Source organism: Glycine max, chromosome 2 (assembly GCF_000004515.6).
Source record: "Glycine max cultivar Williams 82 chromosome 2, Glycine_max_v4.0, whole genome shotgun sequence".
Lineage (NCBI taxonomy): Eukaryota > Viridiplantae > Streptophyta > Magnoliopsida > Fabales > Fabaceae > Glycine > Glycine max.
Window position 1 is genome coordinate 17,739,578 of NC_016089.4, and position 20,667 is coordinate 17,760,244.

At 37.1% G+C, this 20,667-nt stretch overlaps 1 pseudogene; it reads right to left on the reverse strand.

Annotated features, from left to right (window-relative positions):
* Positions 1–3,526: 3,526 nt before the first annotated feature.
* On the reverse strand, positions 3,527–6,653 carry LOC113000442 (receptor-like protein kinase 5; annotated as a pseudogene).
* Positions 6,654–20,667: the final 14,014 nt, after the last annotated feature.

A 20,667-nucleotide genomic window follows, 5' to 3' on the forward strand; every position in this document is an offset into this window, starting at 1 on the left:
CATAATGTTAAGTATTACCTTTTATATTTCTTATTTTAGTTTACTACTTATATTTACAACAATACGAACAAGGCATAGCATAACAGGAGGTAAAAAAATGGTATCATCTTTCCCCTTTATGTTTTTGGGTAACTAGGAAGATCTCTATTGGGATTTAGGTATCTAAGGGGATGGAGCAAAGGGCACCCAAAAGCAAGCAACCCATGAATCCTGATTTTAAATACCAAAGGAGTTACCTTGCTTGGGATGATAATTTATTCTCCCCTAGTTATAATGTCCTTATATTTTCACCAATAAACCCAAATTTACTCAACTTTGCCACATTACTTGGTATTATCTCTTGTGTAAGTTTATTGTTTCAAATGTAAGTATGCTTTGTTCAATGGTCAAAAATGTCTGTAACAAGATTCTCAAGGCCCAAATCATGATGAGTTGCTTCCTCATCCAAAGCCATTGAAAAGCTTACTTCTAGAACATGCTACAATATTAGCTTGAAAGTGGGCATATTTTTACTTCTAGAATGATAAATTTTAGAAATGACATCATATGAATAAATATTTTTGCACTTTCAATATCATTGATTTGTTTTCTTTATCATAACATGTTCCTGCATGATGTGACTCAATGAGACAATAAATGATTCAGGTTTATTTCCACTATTTCCCTTCTAAAGATTTCTCACATTCATGACGCATCACCATTGCGAATGGCGTCAATACAATTGTATGCATCAATGGATGAGAGAGGAGGGAGGAGAGAATAACCAGTATTAACACAAATTGATGAAACAAAAAGCTAAAAAAGAGAAGAGCAATTAGCTTACCTCAGCTAACACTGCTACTGCATCAAACCGATTGACAGAATTTAATGCCCGTAGGAGAGGTTTTAATCTAGTGTCAAAGTTTGACACAACATCTAATTTCACACCTGATTTTCTAAGAGCTGTGAATACTACTTCTGCGCTAGGATCATTGAGGTGCCATGCCTATATGGATGATAGATAGGCAAAACTACCAAACACTACCCAAATACAAAACTTGCAAGCTCAACAGGTATAGAAAGAAAACACCTTCACTGAACAAGTCCTTAGTGTTAAGTAGAACACCAACTGATTTAGTAAGTTTAGATGCATACCTTGGCCACTACTCCTGTATCTAATAGCCAAGTTACTAGTATTCCAAACTCTTTGTACCGTGAAATAACCATATCTCTTGTCCATAAGAGTGCATATACACTTTGGTCCACTATGGACGTAAAAAATAGAGCAAGATGTAAATACATGAATTGATAAATAAGCTTCATGCTATATCTATAAAGGATAGCAAGGAACACATGTACCATAAAACATCAAACTAAACAAGTATCTGAATCTACAACAACATGTAGGAAATTGGTTGTTGAAGGTGTTTTGAACCTTCACACTTTAAATTTAGTGATTCCACACTTAGTAATGACTTAACAATATCAATTGTGTGTATTTTTGCTAGTAATGTTTGCTTTAGTATAGAGTTGATATATATTTACTAGTTAGGCTGGAAAGCATTTTACAAGTAGTACCTATTTTAAGTTTGGTTTGGCACGAACAAACTACAAAGGCATGTTGTTTTACTAATATTTAACTACTTGTGAAGGAGTTGATATCATGTATAGTTTAAACTCCTTTTACTCTACCATAAGCTCAATACTTGTTAAGAACTGCTTGCGTCTTTGAAGCCCTTCTCACCATTTTGAAAGCTGAAACCAGGTTTGAATTAATCTCTAAAATTTGAACTATTAAATTCTTAATTGTGCTTTTATTGTGACACAATAGTTAATAATTGACTATGGTTTTGTAGTATTTGTGTTTGGTTCTTTGTCTTTATTTGGTTGGCCACCAATGGTGGATAAGAGGATTTGTTCATTAAGGTAGTGGCATAGTGGGTTCGTGATAAATAACAATATATGTATGTTGCCCATAGTCTTTTAATTATATTAAGATAATGTCACATTTTCCATTCATTGATTGAGGTAGATGTAAAAGGATTATGCACACCTTTTATTCATGAACTCTATAAGCGTACTGATAGTTTTTGATGCAATCCTATCCCCCAAGGGCATTGGATAAAAGACTCAAAGAAGATTGGGCCAAAGATGCTAAAGAAGACCCTAGGGTTCTCATGAACCTCAGGGTAGATTTTTGAGCCCACAGGATCAGTATGAGCCCACTTATCTTTGTACATATTAGATTAAGGTTTCATTATTTTTGGGCCTTGTATTTAGGGCTCCATAGTGTAGGGAGGGTACCCTAGTAGTGTAGGATTTTTCAGCCCTTGTATTTTAGGGCACCTAGACTAGTTTTTGTATTGGGGGTAATTTTGTAATATCATATGCATTAAGTGCACTATTTAATGTGTGTGTGTTGGGAGATAAATTTAATTGAATTGGAAGAAGTCCAATCCAATTAAATTCTGGATCATCTTAAGGGAGAGATGAGCATTTGCTTGCTACACCCTATTGCTACATTATATAGTCACACTTTGTTCATGCCCTTCACGCTTTACATGCCTCATGACACCTAAGCACACTTAGTGGAGAATTTTGGATTTGATCTTGGATTAGTGGGCTTAACCATAGCTTAAATTCACTAATCATAATTAGTAAAATTTTGGTCCAAATTTGGCTCCACCAATTCAAATTAAAATTCAAGTGAAATTTGAATAGAAATTCAAATTTACCTCCAATTTTGTGTGACACTTACGCTATAAATAGAGACCTTGTGTGTGCATTTTTTTCAACTTTGATTATTTAAGAATTACACTTCAAAGTTCAGACCTCATTTGAGGCATAAAATTTCGTGCTCCTTCTCCCTCCACTCATCTTCTCCTACCTTCAAGCTCTTATCCATGGCTTCCTATGGTGGTGAGCTTGTTCTTGACTCATCTTCTCCTTGAAGTGGCATCTCTAATCACCTTTCCTCCTTCTCCATTCCGCTGCCATTGATCTTCAAGAAGCAAAAGACTCCATTGATGAAGAAGATCCAAGGCCTATAAGCTCTACATGGAGCTACATCAATTTTTGACCCAATCTATCACAGGATGCTACAACAAACATAGTAAAATTCAGGAAAAAGTTGCCAAACTTCTACGAATAAAATATTCCTTGAACAAAATGCCATTGAATTAAAACAAAGAGAAAGTAGAAATCTGGGATTAGTGTTGAATTTTTGGGTGGAATATGCTTGCCACTCAGAACATCAAGCAAGACTGTGCCCAAAATGTATATTAATTTTTTGTAGAGTGATTGTTGCCAGCTATGTCTAATTTGACACATGTGTGTTGGGTGGGTTAAGAAATTTGATAAGTCAGAATGCATGGATAAATGAAAATAGATATGGTCCTGTTCTAACTTCCAATAAATAACAAGGTACACCAATGTAGAAATAAACACTTTTTTCTACAAGTAGACAAATTGTAAGAACATGGTGCCTATACCAATGAATATGTCTACTCATTTGACTTATATTAATTGAAGAGAAAACATAACTTCTGGTTAAAAACATGAATGTAGGATAAACTGAAGACAACGATAGTAATACTATATAATTGACCTAGCTAAGGTACAACAATGCCAACTATTTTTTGATAGCATTGAACACCTCCTTAGGACAATTAGAAATAAATGAGTACCTAGGACAGGCCTGTACTCAAATACACAGGTGGGGTGAAACATACCTTTCCCTAAATGATTCTTGTGCTAATAATTATTTCCATAAAATGTCATATGTATGTCAAAATGATAATGTTAAAAACTTGGCAATTAGCCTGAGAATTTATGTCCAGAGTTTTTAAAACTAGTGTAAGATTTCTCATATTATACCAAGTTAGCACCTAAATATTTCAATCTTATAATTCTAGGGACTAAAAAATTAGTTAACTCATAAGGCACACACAAAATACTAATGGGCAAAAGTAATATATTTGTTAGTTAGGAAACAAAAAGATTAAGCAAAAGCAAATAAATTTAGGAAACAAAAAAATTAATAGTCACTAAGCTGGAGCAATATAGCCAAATGACCCAATCACAACTGACATGATGTTGAGTTCCCCTAGCTTGATTAACATCTTAGCGAGTCCAAAACCAACAACTTTTGCATTGAATAGAGTATCCAAAAGGATGTTTGCTTGTTTTTATATGTCTATGAACCACAGGTGGTGAACAGTCGTGGTGCATATAGCTCAAACCTTGAGCAATTCCAATGGCTATTTTCAACCAAGGCCAATCAAGGACCACTTTTCTTACTGAACCTGACTTAACCTTCTTGTGCAGCCACTTATCTAGGTTACCATTTTCTAGATACTCATACACAAGGAGCATAGAATCCTCATTAGAGATACAACACATCAATCTCACAAGGTTGGTATCACGAATATTGCTCAGTTTTCTAACTTTTGCAGGGAAAAAGGTTTAGGATCTTCTTTTCTAACTTTCTATTATTCCAAATGTTTTTAACAGCAACATAGCCTGAACCAACATCAATGCGGTATAATATATCGTGTCGACAACTACCAACGATGTTTTGTTCTATCATTCATGAGACAATGCTTGATTTTGTGAAATTAAGCCTATTTTAGGAAATGAGCTTCCATGAGTTAACCAATCCATGCTTTATTTTTCAATTAAATGTAATACACAACAGTGATACCAAAAGGTTGATTTTTGACAAGGCTACTATCATTAAACTTATAACCAAACCAACTGACCAACATGGGCCTTTGTTTTTTCTTTGAAAACCAGAATTTGTAAAGGTAAGGTTCAGTGCTAGGATATCAACACAAAAACCAGAATTGCCCAAAAAGCTACTAGCAAACATAGAATTTTCAAATTCACTTGGAATCCTCCTGGTAAAATGATTGAAAGGCAAATTGAGATTTTTGACTCTAGGGGGTAGAGAAGGAACTTGGCCAAAGAATTCATTTTCCTATAGATCAAGTTGACTAAGGGCAGGTAACTAACCAATTGCATGAGGGATTTGTCCATAGAGTTGGTTTTGGCTCAAATTTAGAGCTACTAGGGATTTCCATCATATTATATCTGATGAAAGTGCCCTAGTGAGTTGGTTTTGATCAAGCAACAAGGTTGTTAAGTTAGGAAAAGTTGTTAGCTGTGGTGGAATACTTTCGTTAAAATTGTTCTTACATGCATCAAACACTACCCAAATTAGTCTATGGTGACACTCCACTTGGAATTTCACCAAAAAACTTTTTGTAACTTATTTATTTACACTTTATATTTATATCGTTTTATTTTAATTGTTTAAAAAATAGGATGCTAACATGAAGAGGATTATTATTCATTATTTCACTTATTGGTAGAAATTAGTTTATTTAAATATATTCCTGTTGTTAGAAAAAACAACATGAAACAATATGTGCATTGTAAATATAGCTTCCTTTTTCTTTAGTTCTCCTACTTCTTACATAAAGATATAGTAAACTGGAACAATAAATTTATGTACTTGACTACCTCACTGAATTGAAAAACAAAATTAATAGGTGTAGCACCCAATGGGTTGACAACATTTTCATCATGAGGGTGAGAATTAAAGCCTGGTTAACCAATATTAAATCTTATTTCTTTGTATCGAAATTCAATAAAATTATCAAACTTAGTACATTTAAATCAATATTTAATTTTGTCAACTTTAATTTAGTTGTCAAAAACACCTAATCCTAGGCACAGTTGATTGCAGAACCTGCAACAATTACGCAATCATGTGTTTATACCTACCACGAATTACATTAATACAAGTTTTGTAACAACACTCATGTACCATTTGAGTAGAAAATATACAAAATCACATATAATAAAAGTACAATTACACACAAGCAATTCATACATGATACAATTGAAATCCATAGGAAGTTTTTAGATTAGATGTTCATGTGCATTGCAAGTGAACCTTAATTTCCTGTTTGAGATTTTATACAATGATTAATATGGAAAGTTTGCATTAATCGATGTATTGAATCTTGAATTGTATGTTTGGACAGTCTGGGAAGACTCATTTTTTATAGCAAATTCATATGTATATGTTAATTGCCTTTTCTTAAATTTGTCAACATTTTGGTATATTGCATTTCACTTGGTTCTTCGAGTGCATAGTTGAATGTGGTTGATGATGACATGCCACTGATTTCATCTCATGTACTTGGGAACCTACGCAAAATGCTGCCGAAATTTCGACAAATTTAGAAAAGACAATTAACTTGTATTGTTGAATCTACTATAAAAAATCTTCCTAAATGGGATAGGGCCACACCTTTAATGAAAAAAGTGAGGTTTACATGCATGCCGGATAACTTTATGAAGGGTCACATCAAAGGGGAAACATGGATCGAAGTTGGATGAAAGTATCACGCATTAGTGACGAATATGGGAATGAGGTTGAACAATTCCTCCTATTTATTGAACTTAATGCACCATGTTTGCGTGAGAAATTTTTCTGTCCATGTGTTAAATGTGGAAATGGTAGACACCAATCAATAAATGACATAAGATAACATCTTATATGTCACGGGATCATTCCAAATTACACAAAATGGATATGGCACAGGGAATTGCTAGACATGCCATTAGTCTCTCACACTGAGCCGTTTGATGTAGACATGGGCCATCTTATAGAAGACATAATTCGCGATCTAGGGCAAGACAGATTTTAGCAAGCACATGCACATTTGTATGAGAAAATAGAAAATGATTCAATGAAGCCTTTGTATCCTGGGTGCACAGCTTTCACAAGGTTGTCAGCGGTGTTAGTTTTGGTCAACTTGAAGGCACGATTTGGTTGGAGTGACAAAAGTTTCACTGAATTGCTTGTGTTATTGAAAAAATTGCTTCCTGAAGATAGCACGTTGTCGAAGAATCAATACGAGGCGAAGAAGATTTATGCCCAGTGGGAATGGAGTACCAAAAAATCCATGCATGTCCATATGATTGCATATTGTACAGAAATCAGTTTGCAAAAATGCGCAAGTGCCCTACATGTGGTATATCACAATACAAGATCAACAATGGCGAATGTAGTGATGATGCAACCATAAACAACAGTCTTCCAACAAAGGTGTATTGGTATCTTCCAATAATACCAAGGTTTAAGCGATTGTTTGCTAATGGATATGATGCAAAAAACTTGACATGGCATGCAGATGGCAGAAAAAGTGATGGATTGCTCTGACATCCGACTGATAGTCCACAATGGAAAGTTTGCATTAATCGATGTTTTGCTAATGATTTACAACCTCCCTCCTTGGTTGTGCATCAAGCGAAAGTACATAATGCTTTGTATGATGATAGCAGGTCCAACGCAGCTAGGGAATGATATTGACGTCTATCTTACTCTGTTTATCGAAGACTTGACAAAATTGTGGGAATGAGAATCTGCAGTAGACCTATAGGTTGTGTGCAATGGTTTTTTTGTACCATTAATGACTATCCAGCATATGGAAATTTAAGTGGTTATAGTGTCAAAGGAAATCATGCATGCCCTATATGTGAGAAAAATACGAGCTTCCTACAACTAAAACATGGAAAGAAGACAGTATACACAAAGCACCAAAGATTTCTCAAACATTATCATTCATATCGACGATTGAAGACAGCTTTTAATGGATCTCAGGAAAAAGAAAGTGTGCCAAAACCATTAGATGGAAAAGAAGTTTATGATTGGATGAAGGACATCATAACTATCTTTGGGAAGACACAAAAAAATCAGCATATGAGACAAACATGTGGAAAAAAGGTCAATATTCTTTGATCTTCCATATTGGTCTAATCTTGATGTTAGACATTGTATAGATGTGATGCACATGGAGAAAAATGTTTGTGATAGTTTAATTGGCACCTTTCTTAACATTAAAGGCAAGACAAAGGATGGTTTGAAGCATCGTCAAGACTTGGTTGAGATGAGTATACGAGAGCAGTTGTAACCAATCTCACAAGGTCCGTGAACGTATCTAGTTCCGGCATGTCACACAATGTCAAAAAATGAGAAGAGGAGTTTTTGTCATTGTCTACGTAATCTAAAAGTCCCACAAGGATACTCTTCAAATCTGAAGAGTCTTGTATTCGACAATGATCTGAAATTGGTTGGCTTGAAATCTCATGATTGTCATGTATTAATGTAACAACTATTGCCTGTAGTGATTCAGGGAATCTTGCTTGACAAAGTTAGGGTTTCCATAACTTGTATATGCTTTGTTTTTAATGCTATCTGTAGCAAAGTCATTGACCCTAGAAGATTGGATGAATTGGAGAACGAGGCTGCCATTGTCCTTTGCCAAATGGAGATGTATTTTCCTCCATCATTTTTGACATAATGGTTCACTTAATTATTTATTTGGTGAGGGAGATCCGGTTATGTGGTCCTGTTTTTTATGGTGGATGGATCCAGTTAAGCGGTACATGAAGGTGTTAAAGGGGTATACCAAGAATCAATACTGACTAGAAGCTTTGATTGTGGAAAGGTATGTTGCTGAAGAATGTATCGAGTTTTGCTCCCAGTACATTGAAGGCAGTAAATCTATCGGCCTTCCTGAAACTCGTCATGGTTGGACACGGGGGTTCACACACACACACACAATTAAACAACACAGTAGAGGTCATTCCATACATAGATATTCATAAAAAAAATTATAGCAACGAACCCAAAAATGAATATGATGAGGGTTTTGGAAGAGCATAATAGAAATATTTGTTGATGACGGTGCTTCCAAAACATTAAGATTGTTAGCTGTTGGGCCAAATCTCAATGTACCGACTTGGAAAGGGTATGATATCAATAATTATTCCTTCTACACCTAGTCCCAAGATGACAAAAGCTTGGTGCAGAATAGTGGGATGGCTGTTGATGCTGATTTCGATCACTTTTGTAGTGCATTAGACAAGAATCCGATTCAAGCATCCATGCCGTACTTTGGAGCTTGATTACAGTGAATGTAGAGTGCCTGTTTTTAAGTGTAAGTGAGTCAATGCAAATATTGGTGTCCGTCAAGATGAATTGGGATTTACTTTAGTAGACCTAAATAAGGTGGCTTACATGGATGAACCTTTCATTATGGCCGAACAAGCCAGACATGTGTTTTACATCCAAGATCCATGCGATTTAAGATTTTTAGTGGTTCTACAAGGAAGACCAAGTGGTTTCAATCACCGACATGATGATTCAACACTTGACATTTGTGAGACACCAACTTTTTTCCAAATGAGTCACACTACGTTGATGATGTACACATATTTCCATTTACCTAAGTATATGCTATTTGTAAGTCCTTATGATTACTAAATTATTTTTATTTTCATAGGGTCATGAGAACACCACCACCATCCCTTCCGCAGTTAGATGTTCAGTCAGAGGCTATGTTTAGGAATACTAGACAATCCACACAGCTAAGAAGGTTGACTTTAAGAACCTTAGATCAGCCCAGACCAATTGTAAACATTGATGCTGCAACTGGGCAAGGACCGGGCTCACATAAAGAGAAGTTCCACAACTATCTAGGGGTTGTAGCTAGAGAAAAAATTCCAATTGAACATAAAAATTGGAAAGATGTACCGGACTCGCTAAAGGACCTAGTATGGGATGACATTTTGGTAAGTGACGTTAACATTGAGGTGTATTTTTTTTATCTGGTAACAAAAGTTGAAAACTTTGAAATTATGCATCTATTACAAAACAATTTGTTATGCAGGCCAAATTTGATATCCCATAAGCACCGAATGCAAAGAAAAAGGTCATGTCAACTGTGGCCACTAGATGGAGGCAATTTAAATCTCCCCTCACCACCAAATTTGTCTATGCTAACTCTAAGGGACAACATAAACATGATCATTTGGTAAAATATGGTCTAGATCCACAAACTTGGGAGGAATTTGCTGCAAGCCGCAAAACCCCTAATTGGCAGGTTAGATGTTCATGTGTTTGATTTTGAATGTGTATTTGTCATTATCATGCCATTTCAATTGGTTTGATTCGAGTAATATATGCTACATGATAGGGAATCAGGAAAAACATGCAGGAAATTCAAAAATACAATGACTGTTCCCATTTACTCTCTCGTTGTGATATGATTTGCTTGAAAAGAAACTATTAGACGAGAAAATTAAGAAAATAGAACATGACGCAATGATGACTGAGAATGCACCATAGATTGACGACCCCCCCCCCCCCCCCCCCCATCTCCCATTGAAAGACATGTTAAGTGAAAGTTGGCACGCACAAAGTGGTATGGGCAGATGACATCCTAGGCCGCACAAGAAATATCTGATAAAATTGTAAGTTTGTTTTTCACATATAATTACAATTAATTGTTTTTTATTAATTGTCTGTTTGTGTTTTACATATAATTACAAGTACTTGTTTTTTTATTAATAAAATCGACCTAACTTGATGGTTGTCCCTGTGGTGTTTCATGAAGGACTCGTTAGAAGAACAGACAACACAAGGTACATTTGTCCCCATGGTCATGATGACATACTTAACACTGCCATTGGGCGACCAGATCATGGAGGTTGTGTTCGTGCAACGGGGTTTGGTGTGACAATAACTCAATACTATGGAAGGGCATCACGTGGCTCCAATAGCTCATTCACATCCATCACCCAACAACAGTTGGCTGAAATAATAGGAAACCTTAAGGAAGAGTAGAGGAATGAGATTAAGGAAGAAGTCAAGAATGAGATTGGAGAACAAAACAAATAAAGTCTAGAGATATTGAAACAGGAGTTGAAGGAGGCCATCAAAATTGAGATGTCGCAAATAAAGTGACTGAAGCTGTTCAACAGTTGAATGATGTTGCTATAGATGACCCCTTGCGTGAGTTGATTAAGAGCATGTACGACATTTATGAGAAGCCCGTTCAGTTGGTGTGGGATGTTACTAAATTTGGGATTCAAAATGTAGATGCATCCTTGTTCTTAACATATGTTGATGTCAATGAAATAATATCAGGCGAAAAATGTTTGAATATAACTATACTACAGTTGTGGATGATGTAAGTAAATTCCATATCATTGACTATTAAATCCATATTTGTGTGCTATATACATCATGTTAACTTGTTTTTTAAAATGTTCAAAATAGGTATATGGATGAGTGGAGTTCTAGCTTGGGTCATGGTTCGATGTATGGATTCCTTGAGCCTCAGTCGATACACAATGCAAAGTGTCATACCCTAATTCCGTCCAGGGACTATCGTTCGTTGATATTTTGAACCTTACTAGTCGACTTACGGTGTTGAACGTCAGTTACAGTGCAAAGCAAGGAACCATTCGGTGTTTCGATCAGGAAGACAAAAGATATAAAGAAAGGAGGGCAAAAAGGTCTTTTCCTTGTTTTTTCTAGGCCCCTGCTCGCCCAGGTCAGCATTTGGCTCGCCTGGGCCACCAAATAACTTCAAGGCTAAGGGACTAGCTCGCCTGGGCGAACTCACTGCTTCAGGTTTAAGTTTCAGCTCACTTGGGCGAGCTGCAACCGCCCAAGGTGGGATTTTGCCTATAAATAGGCATCCTAGGGGTGTTGTAAAGGGTTATAAGGTTTAGAAGTGGAGGGAATTGAGAGAATTAAGAAAGAAGATGAAACAAAGCCAAGGCACTACAGAATCGTGACTGCGATCATTCCTTACGTCTTTTCTGGTTTTGTATTCTTTGTGCGACCATTAGTTAGTTTTATTTTTTGGGATTGAATGTGATCTATGTACCCTTAGGGGTCCCCCTTGTTATAATGTCCACATTCATCTTTTCCATCTATCATCGACAATCTCGTTTTTCTTTGTAAAGTTCAATCTTAGTTGATCACTAGTGTTGTAAAGTTGTCTTTGAAGAGATTGAAAGTTAATAAACAAAACCAAGATAAAACCAACTCATAACTAACTTCTTTTTATCAAATATCACTTGAGATCGTTTTAAGGTCCAACATCTTAACGATTCTATCCGCTTTTCAAAAATTTAAAAGATCGTTTCAAGGTCCAACGCCTTAACGATTCTTTGTGCTTTTCAAAATTTAAAACATCATGTCAAGGTCCAACGCCTTAAAAAACTTTTTGTTAGCAATTAAAATTAATCTTTCAAAAACATAAAATCAATTTAACACACAAACATTCAGACTTAAAGAACTACATAGGTCTAAATTCCTCATCGCATTTGAGGATACGTAAGAGCAAGGACAACCCCCTTGTCGACCCCAAAAAAATAAATAAAAATATATAAAAAGGGAAAGATAAATAATTTTGAAGTCACGTTATGCACACTCGATTAAAGGTTGCCGTCCCTTGTGACGGGCGTGTGGGGTACTAATACCTTCCCCATGCATAAACAATTCCCGAACCCTTATTTTCAAAATTCGCAGACTTGTTGTTGGTTTTTCTAACGTTTTCCTCGAATAAATGTTGGTGGCGACTCTGTTCGTTTTCTCCCTTGGAGGCAAACGCTTTGGCTTATTTATTTTGCATTCACCGTTCCATCATGAGGTAGGTTGCGATAGATGGCGACTCCACTGAGGACTGTTAGAGAGTTAAGCCATTCGATCAGTGTGCAATGTTTTATCGTGACTTCTTCTTTATTTATTTTCCCTCTTCTCTTTTATCCTTTGTTTTGTCCATATTTGTGTATAAACTTTGCTATGTTATTGTGTTTGGTGTGTGTCTGTCTATCTATTTCATTCGTAGTTAGAAATATTTTTGTTCTATGCACACATGACACCTACACCTTTGCACACACATTGAGATATTAGGCACTATACCCAGGTCTATGTGAGCCATAAGGAGTGAAGGTCGATCTGTGGTTATGCTGGGTCTCTGACTCGCTTGATAATAGTGAAGCCTCATCTAGAGTTTTCCTCTTTTGGTGATTCATTGTCGCTGATAGTCCCTATCGCCACAATGTATTATCTAAGAGGATGATATCTCTAGAGACCGGTAAGGTTACATGAAAGTACCCTTGGGAATTATCACTAGAAGTGGACTTTTGGATCCTTTCCATTAGGTTCCTGAATTAGGGGGCACATAGAAAACTCACTCTAGCTTGTTCCTTGATCGCATCATGCACCTCTTCATGGCATCATAATGGACATATCATTCCTGCATTTATCATTTACCATATTCACGCATTGCATTTGCATAAGTCATTGCATTATCATACATTTTCATTTAGCATGCTTTTGTTCTACCAACTGCATACATTCTATTTTCATTGTTCGCATGTTATGTTCACTCATGCATGATCCTTGCATTTTCCTCTTCCAAAAAAAAAAACAAAAACAAAAAAAGAGAACAAAAGAAAGTAACAATGAAGCATGAAAGTTTACACCACATTTTTAGTTACATGTGTTGGGTACCATGATGATAGCTATGAAAAGACCATGAGGGGATTATACACTCATTTCTCTTGAAAAATGATTAAAAATCACATGAACATGGTACCTAATGCATTGTTAACTAGGAAAGAGGGTTCTTCGGGCGTCTCATATCAATCTCATAATTACATTTGTCATGCATAGCATAAGTATGCCCTAATCATTCATCTCTATGATAGGTTGTCGAAGTATTAACAATCAAAATTTCTATTCCTTGGATTATGGGATTGAACCAAGCACATGCTTTTAAGAAAAGGTTTTCATCAAGTCAAGGTCAAGTATGGAGGTGACCAGCTTGCAAAAGTTGGGGCAAAAGATGGATCGAGTTTACATAGCTTCTTTGGCTACTACCAACACATGGTTGAGCTAAATAATTTACAAAATTAGGGATTGTTGATGTCCATGTTTTATTTCCAGTTGCAATTTGACTCTAACAAGATGTAATGAACAATGTTGCTTTAATGAAAATCTGAATTGATTCGACCCTATGTTCTATTGAATGTCCTGTGTAAAACTTGCAATACTTCAACAATATATCATTCACGTACATCCATGCTTATTTTTCTTTTCACATTTGGTTGCATTGCTCATTGCATTCTTTCCTTGAAATCAAAATTGTAATCATTGTAATCAAAAGGAAGGAACGCGCTTTACGGTGGCCTTACCAAATGCATGCCAAAGCTAGAGTGATGAGTGAAATAGAGGAGGTGCAAGAGCAGATGAAGGCCGACATGGAGGCCATGAAAGAGAAAATGACCACAATGATGGAAGCCATGATGAGTATGAGAAAAATGATGGAGGCCAGTACGACTACAGTCACTGCTGCAAGTACCACTACTGAGGTTGACCCGGCTCACCCATCTAGCCTCAATCAAGTAAATAGTCCAGTCTCAGATATGGTAGGCCAGGGAGGCATAACATTGGGATGTACGGGTGGCCCCTATTTTGTACAGGTCCAGAGCAAGCATCTCTTCCCACCATATGGCTTGCCTCCCAACTCTACACCACCCAACGTTGTACACGCTCCCGATGAGAATGTCAACAACTCCGCACCTATACCCATTAAGGGCCGACAACCCCAATCTGGCCATGCATAGGTCCCTCGACCCATGGGGGAGATGTAACGACCCGCCTCGTCGCTACGATATCACCACTCTAATATGCGATAATTTCAATTTTTAAATGAAAATTTCCCTTAATTTGCTTATGAAAATAAAAGTAAATATTTTTTGTCTCGACATACATTCACCAAACAACACGCCATTACTTAAGTGTGTATATATATATATAGGAATAGAAACTCCATACACATCATACAGATAATGGAAATTAAAATCTGTTCATACATATAATTAAAATATGAAATTTACATCTTTAGTTCAACAAAAGGAATCATGAACCAACTGTGGGGGAGTTGATTAACAAAACACAACTCTCTCCCAAAATAATCCCAAAGTCATTACGTCGGCTTGGCGGCTCCTCAACAGAATCTCATTCCTGCACCCTACTGCTGTCATTCTGTTCCCACGAACAAGGTTCGCGATCATCACAGGTATCAACCACATGATACAAAATTGCAAGGGTGAGTTCATTATAAAAAGAACCAATGCTAAATCCAAATAATCACAATTAGCAAGAAAACATAGGCAAACATCATGAGCTTACACAACATTCATTATTCAGCACCCACATTCAACAGTTATTCATCATCCATCCATGGATCCAATCAAGACTGCTCAGAATGATGCATGCACATGACCTCAACTCTCAGATGCAATGTGGTACGTACCGTATCCAATACCAAGGAAATAGCCTAAGTGTGTCCACACGACACCTCACTTAGGAAACCATGCAATATTTGTCGAGGCCACCCATTCGTGCACCGTAACTCCCCCCCCCCCCCCTCGGTGATCAGCCTTGGCCACAAGGGAGTTCCCTACTAGGTGACACACCCCCTAGTACAAAGTACATACTGCCATAGTTTATACTATTTCCCGTGTCATATGAGGCATGAACCATGGGCGTTGTCAAGTACCTGACCATGGATGAATTAAAACACCTAATCATCCCCTCAGAAATGCTTAAATCCTTTAACCACTCTATTTTCCCCCAAAGAGACATTCAACAAGGTCAGTGCACCCCCCATGAACATACACAACATAAGATGTATAAACGTGGGCATCGTCAAGTACATGACCATGGATGAATTAAAGAGCCTAAGCATCCCCTCATAACTGCTTAAATTCTTTAACCACTCTAGTTTCTCACACAAGGGACATCCGACAAGGTTACTGCACCCCCCATGAACATACACAACATGCACATCTCAATGCATTTCCAACATCATCAACATTCCATTTCAATATCATTCTCAACATAAACATCATCTCATCTCAATGACGTTATCAACAACAACAACAACCTCATTTCATATTCACATAATCATCAATAATAACATCAATTCATGTTGACATGATCTTCATTATCAACGTCATCTCAAATCAATATCATCATAAATATCAACATCACCACATATCAATTAAAGTCATCAATAGCAACATCAACAGTAAATCGCATTCCGCATATACATATTTCTTTCATGCTTGAGATTCACACTCCCCAGGTCTTCAAACAACACAAGTCAAATAAAGACAATAATTCCATTCATCAACAATAAATATATCGCATCCCATTAGTTAAAAACGTTGTTTTCTATAAAGGAAAATGAGCATGCAACAGGGACAGGCATATATTCTCATAGCTAGGTTCCCTGACCCTAACTATGGTGTCAAAATGGTAAATTTTATAATAAACTCCCCTCACCTATCATGAGCTCCCCGTCGGTTCCTCTTTGCGTCACTTAGAGGCCTATTTTTCATTCATGCTTGTCAGTCCAACGAAGTCTCTATTACGCCAAAACAAAGGAAATTACTATGGATTTCAGAAATAAGGTTAACAACAATATTCTGAGTCAAATACTCATGCTACTACATGAAAAGGCTAAGGGTGTTTCGGATTCTACAAAAGGAACATCATTTTAATATTTCGATCATGTCAATGTGATTGGAGTTCAATGAAGGTCACGAAAATAACACTCATTTCATAAAAAGATAATTTTTACAAAGTCTCTTTCTCTAGGGTTTTTCAAAGGAAACGTAAAAACATACAATGGTGGTTCCAAAGAAAGAAAAGATGCAAAGACAAGCTGAATCTAACAAGGAACAAGCGTAGAATCATGGTTACCTTGAAGAAAACCACGAAGGTCAAATTGAGCTTCGTTCTCTACCGAAACCGCGAGACAAGTTTAGAAGATTCCGCTCTGATTAAAGGGTTCCTCTCGGTGTGGGGTTTCAACGGAGAACTACGGTGGTTCATGGTGGTTGTAGGTGGTGAAGAAGAAGCTTGGGACATTAGGAAAGGGTTTTGGAAGAAAGAAGGAGAAAGGAATGACTTTTTTCCAAGGCTACACGAAAAATAAGACTTGAAACACTCAAGTGTTTCTGTTCTCAGGAAAAAAAGCGTTTCTCACACACCAGAAGACATATCTCAGATCGCAACAGTCAAATCATGGACATCTATCCTATGAACCTCCAGACCAAATTCTGAGAAGATCAAAAGGTTAATGAAGGAGGGTGCTTCTATCGAGACAGCTTCAGGCAGCTTCCTTGAGAAGCTTTCTCATGAGGCTTCTTTGTGAAGCTTCCTTGAAAGGCTTCTTTGAGAAGCTAAAGTCTTAACTACCCACACCCTTCTAATAACTAAACTCACATCCTTGAAATAAAACATGGATAAAACAACACAATAAATAAAATTAAACATCAATTATAATTACTAATAATATTTCAGGGTGTTACAGGAGACACATGAAGTACCCTGAGACCACACTCTATCTGGCTTTGAGCCTCACCTCGGATATGCCAAATACTTTGGGAGGCCCTCAGTATCGGCCTATGGGGCAGACATTTTGTGGCGTACCCCTACCAAATACTTTGGGAGACCCTCAGTATCTCCCACAACCACAACCCTTACATTTTGTGGTGGGAAGACTGCCTCCTGTGGTGGAAAGGGAAAAATTCGATCATATAGAGGAAAGGCAGAGGGCTATTGAAGGAAGTGGAGATTATGCCTTTGCTGACATGGCATAACTGTGCCCAGTGCCCAACGTCGTTATCCCTCCGAAGTTCAAGGTGCCAGATTTCGATAAGTATAAGAGGACTACTTGCCCCAAGAATCACTTGAAGATGTACAATAGGAAAATGGGGGAATAGTTGAAAAATGAAAAATTGTTGATGCATTTCTTCCAAGAAAGTCTTACTGGGGCAGCCGTCACCTGGTATACTAATCTGGAACCTTCCCGGGTCCATTCCTGGAAGGACCTAATGGTTTCCTTCATTAGGCAGTATCATTACAATTCTGATATGGCTCCGGATAGAATGCAGCTGCAGAACATGTGTAAGAGGGAGCATGAATCTTTCAAAGAATATGCCCAAAGGTGGAGGGATCTGGTAGCTTAAGTAGCACCCCCAATGATGGAGAGGGAAATGATAACAATGTTAGTGGACACATTACTAGTGTTTTACTATGAGAAGATGGTGGGTTACATGCCTTCGAGCTTTGCAGATTTAGTGTTTGCAGGTGAGAGGATTGAAGTAAGCCTAAAAAGAGGCAAATTTGATTACGCTGCTTCAATGAATTCTAGTAATAAGAGGCCTGGGGCAAATAAAGGGAATAAGAAGGAGGGAGAAACCCATGTTGTGGCTATCGTTCCTACATGGCCAAATTTCCCATTAGCCTAACAATATCAATACTCGGCCAATATCAGTCCTTCTTATTACCCATCACTCTACCAGCCAAGAATGCCCAATCATCCACAAAGGCCACCCCCAAATCGGCCCCAAAATCCACCTGATTCACATCCAAGACCAAACACCACCCCTAATACCAATCAAAACACCAACCAGGGAAGGAACTTTCCAGAAAAGAAGCCTGTAGAATTCACCCCAATTCCAATGCCATATGCTGATTTACTCCCCTATCTGCTTGATAATGCAATGGCGGTCATAAGCCCAACAAAGATTTCTCAACCTCCGTTTCCCAGAGGATACAACCCCAACGTAACATGTGCTTATCATAGGGAAGTTCTGGGGTATTCAATTGAGCATTGTATGACCCTGAAACACAAGGTGCAAAGTCTAATCAATGTAGGCTGGCTAAAATTCGAGGAGGACAATTGCTTATGAATTTTGATGTTTTCGAGCAACACTATGCATGGTACTTGGGGCAATTTGAAGGTTTTTGTTAGATGTCTCCAATGACTCATTAGGATTTTCAAGTTTATGCGATTACTGTAACCAACAATCACAATGCTGATAATATGGATAAATTTGATGCCCTTGTCTCTCGTTCTCTCATAGTTACATATTTACATATTTATTTAACATTCGCTAGAATGTGAATGTATGTTGTTGGTTTGTTTGCTCAAGTGACTTGCGCTCCTAAGTTGATCTCCAAGTCTATTCAATCAAAAATTGCTTGTTCTACACATTTGGTGAGGGTGCCGTAAACGATGAGTAAAGTAAAAAAAATGTTTGATTGACTGTGTTTCAAATAAGAAAATAAGAAGTACAAACATTCATGTGACCTCATTTTATCATTCTTAAAAGTTATCTTTTTGAGAGAAAGGTGAGTCATCAAGAACAAGAGTCATTCGACTTAATCTGTCAATTAAATATTTCTCGTCCTCGAAAATTCATTTTTGAGAACCTGTACAGTTTCTTTCATTTTTCCTTGCTACAAGGTCATGACAAAAGACAACAACAGATACCTCAAAGCCCTATGCTAGGGCAATGAGAGACACCATGCATGAGCCTCAAGCAAACCTAGGGGCAGATCAGAAGTTCTCACCCGGTAGGTTGAAAACCCGAAAGGGGGGGCCTAGGAAAAATTTAGGATAAAAAATAAATAAACAAAAGGAAGAAAGGATAAGGAGCGTGTTTATCAGAGGTTTGACCCCAAAATCCAAAATACAAAAGTATTTAGTCAAGATATGAAATGACACATGGCCATGTTTCAATATCCCAAACACTAATTTATCCCTTGTTACCCCCTCTGAGCCAAAGCATATTTGCTTTCTAAAAACAACACAAAAAAAAAACAAAAACAAAATAGAAATCCTAAGTAGGAACAACCACTAAACCGGCGGAAAGAGCAATGCAAACAACACATGCATGAAGTTGGACAACAATGAAAATAAAAAGAAAATCAAATCCGCCAAAGGCGAGTGAAGAAAAAGAGAGACAAAAGATTTCTAGATTTTACAAGGAAGGCACAAAAGGTGCAATAAAGATTAATGTATAAGAAAAAAGGAGTAGAGTGTGACATCCTAGAATTTCTACCCGGAATTTTGTAAGCGTTACATTTTAAATATATATATATATATATTCTAGGTAGAAGTATGTACATTGGGGGAAAGATACACGTGTTAGGCTAATTAACGAAGAGTAATCCATAACTGAACAGTTATAGATTAATTCTCAATTAATTAGTCTAAAAATTATCGTTTTGCGTGCAACTAAAAATTTAACGAAACCAACCTCTGAACCACGCTCTGGGTCTCATTCTGAGCGTTTTGATATATATATATATATATATATATATATATATATATATATATATATATATATATATATATATATATATATATATTGCCTACTTTCGAAAATGGGCCCCGACGGGTGCAGAGAAACGCGAGGAACTAGAACCAGAGAGGCAGCATGCAAACCGAGGTAGGATTTTAGCAATCAAAAGGTCAAATTTTTCTCTCCTTGTGGCTGAGTATGAAGTCACATCAAGGGGAAAAGGTGGGGCCCTTTTGCTCCACTAAAAATGGGACAAGTGGCATGGCTTTATGAAAAAAAAGGGGAAAAGAAAATCATTTTTTTTAAAAAGCCAAATTCTCTCTCTTCATCCAGAAATTTCAGAAAGCTTTTCCTTTTCCCACGTTGCTTTTCTTCTTCCTTTCTCCTCCACCATTGTTGCCCATTGAAGCTCCAAAATTCCTCCACATTTCTACTCCAAATCGCAAGGAGAAGCCATTTTCGGAGTCTTGAAGCACACCTCTACATTGTGGGACTTCGAATTTCAGGTATGGGTGGACTTCTTCTCACATGAAATTCGTGGGTGTTGGGTTTTTGGGAGATATCATGGGTAGTTCTACTAGGTCATTGCCTTAGAGTAATTATTTGTGAAGGAATTTGTTGAAATCATGCTAAACTTGACATGTT